This window comes from Chanodichthys erythropterus, chromosome 3 (assembly GCF_024489055.1).
Source record: "Chanodichthys erythropterus isolate Z2021 chromosome 3, ASM2448905v1, whole genome shotgun sequence".
Lineage (NCBI taxonomy): Eukaryota > Metazoa > Chordata > Actinopteri > Cypriniformes > Xenocyprididae > Chanodichthys > Chanodichthys erythropterus.
The window spans coordinates 7,279,268-7,287,681 of record NC_090223.1 but is presented as its reverse complement, the minus strand read 5'-3'; the positions used below and the strand labels follow the sequence as shown (position 1 = coordinate 7,287,681).

The 8,414-nt window shown below is 43.4% G+C and overlaps 1 pseudogene; it reads left to right on the top strand.

Annotated features, from left to right (window-relative positions):
• Nucleotides 1–4,743: 4,743 nt before the first annotated feature.
• Nucleotides 4,744–7,274, top strand: LOC137002851 (uncharacterized; annotated as a pseudogene).
• The last annotated feature ends 1,140 nt before the right edge of the window (nt 7,275–8,414 follow it).

Genomic DNA, 8,414 nt, shown 5'->3' with positions numbered 1-8,414 from the left:
ATTTCTTGTTAATTTAGCCACTGTATCAAATAAATACCTAGGGTTGTGTTTATTTTCTTCTAAAAGTTTTGAGAAATAGGCAGATCTAGCAGTTTTTAAGGCCTTTCTGTACTCAATCATTCTCTCTCTCCACGAAATGCGAAATACTTCTAGTTCCCTTTCATGGGAACATCGACGCTGCGTATTCGCTTTGGGAACGCCTCTGCGTGATTACGTTTTAAAGCACTTGTGTAATCGAACCAATAGTGTAACGGGACGTCAGAGCAGGTGACGTCACGGACCAGGAAACTATAAAGCACCCCTGAGAACAAAGAATGCTAGCTTCTGTGTCTTCAGCAAGCGCTCTGTGTATTGTGTGTCTTATTTGATTTTGTTTGTCTGTTATACAGCTTGAAAATATCTCTTAGTCCGAGGGCAAGAGTATTTTGAGTCCACCAAGCACTTATATATATAGAAAGTGAAAAGACACATTTATGATGGTGAAAAAACAAGCAGGCAAGCAGCAGTTTGTTCAGTGTGTTCCTCCCTGCCCTTGCTTCATCACGGGCGGGGATACACACGAGATGTGTGTAGCCTGTTTGGGAGTGGAGTATGCCCAGGCAGCTCTTGAGGGAGCTGTCTGTGTGCACTGTGAAAAGTTAACGCTCCGTATACTCCGTTCACGCCGGGCATTCTTTGAAAAAGATAAAGAAGGCACCGCGGCTAGTGTTCCCCAGGGATCGGGTCCCACTGCTGCCGAGGCACAGCGGCAGCTTCATTCCTGGGGTTCACAGATGGATCTGGCGGAGGGGTTAGAGATGGGCCCAGCCCTATCTTGGCCCTCACCCGCCAGACCCAGTGTCTCTCCTCTGGTTGCGGAAGCACGCGCTGTGGTTTCTTCCCCCAAAAGAGAGGCACCGGTGCTTCACCTGTCTAGCTCTGAGGGGTTGGATGTGGTGAGCGTTGAAGCTGGAGAGGAGGACTCGCCATCCTCATCTCTAGCGTATGAGGAGCTGCTTGAGGTTGTGACTAGGGCAGTGGCAAAATTTAATATCGAATGGCCAGCAGAAAGACCCAAAGCGTGTCATAAAAGCAAACTGGATGAGCGCTTTCTCCCTGCCCAGTCACAGCCTCAGCGTCGGGGATTACCATTCTTTCCCGACCTCCACACCGAGGTGTCGAGGTCATGGAAAAAGCCAGCACAATATCGTGTTTATAACCCTCAAACGTCAATATATCCCAACATACTGGGGCTTAAACAACATGGTTATGGGACGATGCCTCGGGTCGAAGAGACACTTGCAAGCTATCTCTCGCCCGAGTCTGCGTCGTTCCTAAAATCCCCGACGTTGCCCACCAGACCATTAAGAACAACATCAGCTCTGGTGGGCAAAGCATACGCCTCAGCAGGTCAGGCCGCAGCGTGTTTACACACAATGTCTGTCCTTCAAGCATATCAGGCTGACCTGCTGGGGGAGATTGATGAGAGCGGTGAGGCGAGTTTTGAAGTAATACAGGAACTTCAAAAAGCCACTGATCTAACTCTCCGTGACACCAAGGGGACGGCAAAAACAATCGGCCGCTCTATGGCAGCCCTGGTGGCAACAGAGAGGCATTTATGGCTAAACTTATCTGATATAAGAGAAAGAGATAAGAGCGTCTTATTGGATGCGCCGCTGTCTCCCCTGGGCCTCTTCGGCGACTCTGTCACTTCAGTCGTCGAGAGGTTCCAGGAGGCAAAAAAGCAGTCAGCGGCCTTTCAGAAGTTCCTCCCTCGCCGCTCTCTCCCGTCTAGCAGCTCCTCATCCACGCATAGAGCGCAACAGAAACAGAGTGTTGCCGCCCGTGCTCCCCCGCAAAGAGCTTGGGGACCGGGACGGGCAACACAGTCGAAGCCTTCCCGGGGTAAAACAGATCTGAGGACTGTTATTACCGCCAAGAAGGCTTCGAAGAAGTCCTGACGCCATTGGCCCAGGACTTCTGAGGGCAGCCCCCTCCGGAGGGGGTCCTGTATTAAAATCTATAAAGTTAACTCCCCTCCAGTGCCCTCAGGGGGCCGTTCTGCCAACCCTGCCACCTCGTGTGCTTCAGGGCACAGTGGTCCCCACCGACCCTCTGAGGAGGGTCAGCCAGCGCTTGATTCGGCTGCTCCCTGCCGGTACGCCGCTTCAGGGCGCCGAGCCAAGTGCTCAAAAAACACCAGAGGCCAGTCTCGAGAGACTGGTTCCCTTAGTAGAATTTCTGTAGGAATGGAAACCTCTTCCCTCTTCCCAACATTTCTCAATGGGTACTGCATATGATAGCGTGGCCAACAGCATTGCATTTATCCATTTGGTGTTCCCTTCATTTATGTGTTCCTTTGATTTAATTCAGTATTCTCCTTTGATTATTATTTTACTATCTTTTAGAAGTGCATATTCATTATTTCATTATTAATCGTTGTGGTATTTACTCTTGCATGTCTATTGCTAATAAATTTCATTGATTTTATTATAACTGTGTCTTCCTTGTGTTGATGACCAAAGACTCTACTAGTTGACCGGACTCTCACAAATCCTTCAGATAAATCAGTTGATCGACTCCCTCCATTTTATATTAATTCTGAATTATTGAACAGCTCTTTTGGAGTGTTCTTAAATTGTTAAGATAGTATTCTTAACTGGTGCCCCGTATTACAAAAGGAGGAAGAGGTCATCTGGTGAATGGAGTAAAAATCACTACAGTTGCTCCTTCATGTTTAGACTTTGCGCCTGGAATGGTCAAAGCTTTCTTGCATCCTAGACCTGGGTATATACCCAAGGTCCCTACTCATGTCCCAGGGCCTATTGTACTACAGGCCTTTTGTCCTCCACCTTTCACAAATGAGGATCAGGAAAAACTAAATCTGCTCTGCCCAGTGAGGGCTTTAGACACCTATGTCCACAGAGTTCCCCTCTGGCGAAAAACAGAACAATTGTTTGTATGTTACGGGTCCCCTAACAAGGGAGGTCCTGCGTCTAAGCAGAGAATGAGCAAGTGGCTGGTCGAGGCCATCTCTCTTGCTTATAAGTCATCTGGACAGCCCTCGCCTTTGGCTGTCCGGGCACATTCTACCAGGGGTTTGGCTGCCTCAAAGGCTCTGATTTCGGGGGTTCCCCTCAATGATATCTGTGATGCTGCTGTGTGGTCATCTCAGCATACCTTCGTTAGGTTCTACAACCTTGACTTGGGCTCCACTCCAGGGTCCTCAGTACTGTCATCCTGAAATATAATACAGGCATTTGGTCTTATGGCCTAGTTGGGATTGCATTCCCAAAGCGAATACGCAGCGTCAATGTTCCCATGTTTCCACGGATGAATACCATCTCTTTTCAACAGGTCAGGTCTGCCCCAAAAACTTTTCCAATTGTCTATGAAACCTATATTATTCTGCGGACACCACTTAGACAGCCAGCCATTGAGTGATGATAATCTGCTAACTATCTCATCACTCCGACGAACAGGAAGGGGACCAGAGCAAATTACTTCTTCTGACATTGTACTTGCGAGTTCACACACCTCTTTAATGTTAATTTTAGTGATCTCCGACTGGCGAAGTCGAACATCATTTGTGCCGACGTGGATAATGATTTTCGAATATTTACGTTTAGAATTAGCCAGCACTTTTAAATTTGCTTTGATGTCAGGTGCTCTGGCCCCCGGCAAACATGTGACTATGGTGGCTGGTGTCTCTATTTTCACGTTCCGTGTAATAGAATCGCCAATAACTAGGGCACTTTCAACAGGATTCTCAGTGGGTGCGTCACTGAGTGGGGAGAACCTGTTTGATGTTCTTACTGGAACGGAAATTCTCTGTTTTTACTGTTATTTCTATTCCTTATGTTCTATTTTTATTATTCTTCTTTATGTAAAGCACTTTGAATTACCATTGTGTATGAAATGTGCTATACAAATAAAATTGCCTTGCCTTGCCTTGCTGTACAGCAAGAATGTTGTGACAGTTGGCCAGTGTTGTGTTTGTCCCGCCCCTCCTCCACTCTGATTGGACGGCTGGCTAATAAGTGGCAGTGATGAGCGCAGCGTTTTACTCAAAGTTGAACATTACCGACCGGTAAAAAACGCAGAACTCTCAGCGCTTGAGCGTGAAGAAGACGCCAGCGCCTCTATAATATGTTTTTTGGACCATAAATAAATATGTGAGATCTATCAGGATAAATGACTCAGCATAGCACATGATATAAAAACTATGACCTGGTTTCACAGACAGGGCTTAGACTAAGCCAGGATTAGGCCTTAGTTCAGGGGTAGGAAAGTTCAGTCCTAGAGAGCCGCTGTCCTGCAGAGTTTAGCTCCAACCCTGAAAAAACACACTCACCTGCCTTTAGCCTTAGTAATCCTGAAGAGCTTGATTAGCTTGTTCAGGTGTGTTTGATTAAGATTGGAGCAAAACTCTGCAGGACAGCGGCTCTCTAGGACCGAACTTGCCTACCCCTGCCTTAGTTCAATAAGGACATTTAAAGCTGCAGTCCGTAAGTTTTGCCTCTTTGTCACCATCTCTATTTGAAACCTGTAATTGCAGTTATTTGCGGAATTATCATCTTTACGTGCGTTGAGGATTGGCACAGCTCGTCAGCGCGGATGAATCTAATGTTTGCTGTCAGTCATCACATCAGTGTGGATACTGTACTTCTCAATCACAGATTATTGTACATCTTGAAAGAATTAAGAATTTCATTCCATGAATTTCATTTCATGACATCGGAGAATGTCATCTGAGCAAGTAACATGTATGCCACATTTGTTCTGACCAAGTGAGAAAAAAAACAATAAGAAAATGCAGAAAAAAACAGTAATGTGAAATATGAATACAATTTAAAATAATGGTTTCTATTTGAATATACTTTGAACTATAATTTATTTCTGTGATGCAAAGATGAATTTTCATCATCCATCCATGACTGAAAAAAATCTGAGTGTGAAAGAAAGACCAAAACATAAAGAAGAATATGCAAAAGTATCTGGGTTAATGTAGATCCTCTGGCATTCACACTGTCTCTCTTGTAAATTCCCTCCACAAACATGTTCTGTGCCATTTTCCACTATTTACTGTTAATTTATTAAAAGTAGAGAGTCTGTTTCATCACTCATGTTGTTTGTTTGACAGATGCCTTCTCAAGATAAACCCCAAGGGATGGAAAGCTGAGACTGTTCTTCAAGAAAGCAGATGACGGTCAGTCCACAGCATGTGTGTCAAACTCCGCTCCTGGAGGGACACTGTCCTGCAAAGTGCTCCAGCCCGCTCCAGAACACCTGCCTGGAAGTCTCTAGAATTCCTGAAGACATTGATTAGCTGGTTCAGGTGTGTTTCATTAGTTCCTGTCCTCAGAGTTTAGCTCCATCCCTGAGTTTGACACCCTTGTTCAAAAGGTTCTTTCACTCTCAACCCAAATGGAGAATACATGGAGAACATTCTTCAGAAGAGAGTCCAATCTCCCTCCATTCACTTGCACAGAAATTTCCATCAGCGTCACGCAGACTTTGAGAACACTCGCTCTTTCCTGCTTTGTTTAATTGTTTGTTTCTAATGACTGCTTGTGATTCATCTGTCGACCAGTTTTGACCAACAATTCATCTGTTGACTGTTTTTAATCATTCCTAATCCTGGATGTTTCTACAGTTTCAAGTGTTATATGAACTATATTTCATCACGACAATAAATAGATGTTAAAAGCATGGAAATGCGTCACGGATTCTGTCCTGCTGCTGAGCCCCTCAGCGCTATAGGTTGCTGCTATATTCAACCTTATTTATAGGCCATTTTATTCTTTTTACACAAGTAAATGTCCTTCATTAAACATTAAAAAGATAAAGAAAATACAGAAGATTTTATGTAAAATTACAGTTATAAACTATAAAATTTCTGTATTTCTACGAGACATTTCTGTTATTTTATGGTATATTTCTGGCACCCCAGCTGTCGGAAAATTACAGTTTTTTACAGGATTTTTTTTACAGTGCAGACTAATTCCACTAAATGTCTTTAGAGAAAATCCAGATTTCTTTACCTGTGAGAAGTGAAGAGAGAATGATCAGTCCCAGCAGACACAGATCACACTGATCAGCCATTTTCTGTTTCTGTCACTCTTTCTCTTCATTATATAGTTACAGCTCCTCCTTTAATCATCTTCAGCTCCTCCTGTGGTTGAGAACTTCCTCTGATCTGAACTGAGTGTTTAAATCCAGCTAGAGTTGATATATAGTGACACTAAAACACAGTGAAGTGTTTCATCTTTTGAGTAAACATGTTGTTCAGTGTGATAAAGTGCATATTGTAAACCACACTGACTCCACACATCTGATCTGAACACAGTTTATAGGATATTCTTTTGCACACAAACTCATGCATTACTGTTAGTTTCACTACTTTGTTTTTCATGCCATTAAAATATATTAGGAAGCATGGCGTTAGTTTTCATTGTTACACTGATGATACTCAGCTCTATATTTCTTCACGCCCTGACGAAACTTACCAATTCGCTAAATTAACAGAATGTATAGCTGATATAAAACACTGGATGACCAGTAATTTCCTACTACTAAATTCAGAAAAAACAGAGATTCTAATCTTTGGACCGAAAACTTCTTCAATCTAGAATACTGTCTAACACTTGATGGCTGCTCTGTTAAGTCTTCGTCGTCAGCTAGGAACCTGGGTGTGCTCTTTGAAACCAATCTTTCATTTGAAGGCCATGTTACTAGCATCTGCAAAACTGCATTCTTCCATCTGAAAAATATATCTAAACTACGACATATGCTCTCAATGAAAAATGCAGAACAGTTAGTTCATGCGTTCATGACCTCAAGGTTAGATTACTGTAACGCTCTACTGGGTGGTTGTTCCTCCCGCTTGATAAATAAACTACAGCTCGTACAAAATGCAGCAGCTAGAGTTCTTACTAGAACTAGGAAGTATGACCATATTAGCCCAGTTCTGTCATCACTGCATTGGCTTCCTGTTAAACATCGTATAGATTTTAAAATCTTGCTACTTACTTATAAAGCACTAAATGGTTTAGCTCCCCAGTACCTAAGTGAGCTCTTAATGCATTATAGTCCTTCACGTTTATTGCGATCTCAGAATTCAGGCCAGTTGATAATACCCAGAATATCAAAATCAACCGCAGGCGGTAGATCCTTCTCCTATTTGGCCCCCAAACTCTGGAACAATCTTTCCTAACATTGTTCGGGAAGCAGACACACTCTGTCAGTTTAAATCTAGACTAAAAACACATCTCTTTAACCTGGCATACACATAACACATTATCAAAAACGCATCTCTTTGTTTGTCTCTGTGCTGGCTACTGTATACAGGCCACCAGGACACCATACAGACTTTATCAAAGAGATTGCCAATTTTCTATCAGAATTAGTACTGGCTGCAGATAAAGTCCTTGTTGTTGGTGATGTTAATATCCATGTAGATAATAAAAAAGACTCATTGGGATTGGCATTTACAGACATTCTAAACTCTATTGGAGTTAGACAACATGTGTCAGGACCCATTGTCTGAGTCTCAGGGAAGTGTGTAAAGCAAACCTGGCCTGTGAGCACATGATGGTGCTGTGAAGAACAGTTAAGATGGCATTCTAGGGACATGTTTACGACAGGGCTGCTGGTGTGGAAGATGATGTGCCACACTGTGATTGGATCTTTGGTGAATGAACATTAACAAATGTTCAGCAACATCAGATAAGATGTTGGGACAACTGCCAGACACCTCTTCCAGAGCAGGAAGGGGAACCTTCTGCACCCACCAAAACCAAGGAGAGGACTTCTCATTGGACGACACATTGACTCTAACCACCAAACTCATTCCTAAGGTTTAGGCAAGGACTGCCATAGAATTTCCTTCAGGACCTCCTGGATGGAGCAGCAGTGACTGAAATGAAGAGAGGCCACAGAGATCTATCTAAATCCATTCATACCTACATTTGAAGGCCTTAATTTGATCTAAACTGCATCACATCCACTCCATCTTCATTCAAAGCACAGTTTATGTCAATGGTTACTGACTTAACACAACAGGTCATGGCACAGACCTATTAAGAGATAAACAAATGCATGGACGACGGTTTAAACATTTCATATCATTTTTGGTGTCTTTAATAATTTGAAAGAGGTTTGGTAAAGAAATAATGCATGGGTAAAATGTAAAACGGGTGGATAACACCGAGCTACTTCAGATAACAGTGGTCAATCACACACCAGGATCGGCAAAGCGCCACATTTCAATCTCCTCCTCGTCAGAAAGGGATAAATATGTCCCCCGGGTAGACACACCCTTGTTCTGCGTTTCCAGCTCGACGGGGAAGGAGACATTAACAGACACTCCACGTCCTGAGTTTCTGACCTGACGAGGAAAGAGACTACAAGACAGTTAAAGTTAAGCTTTCGCA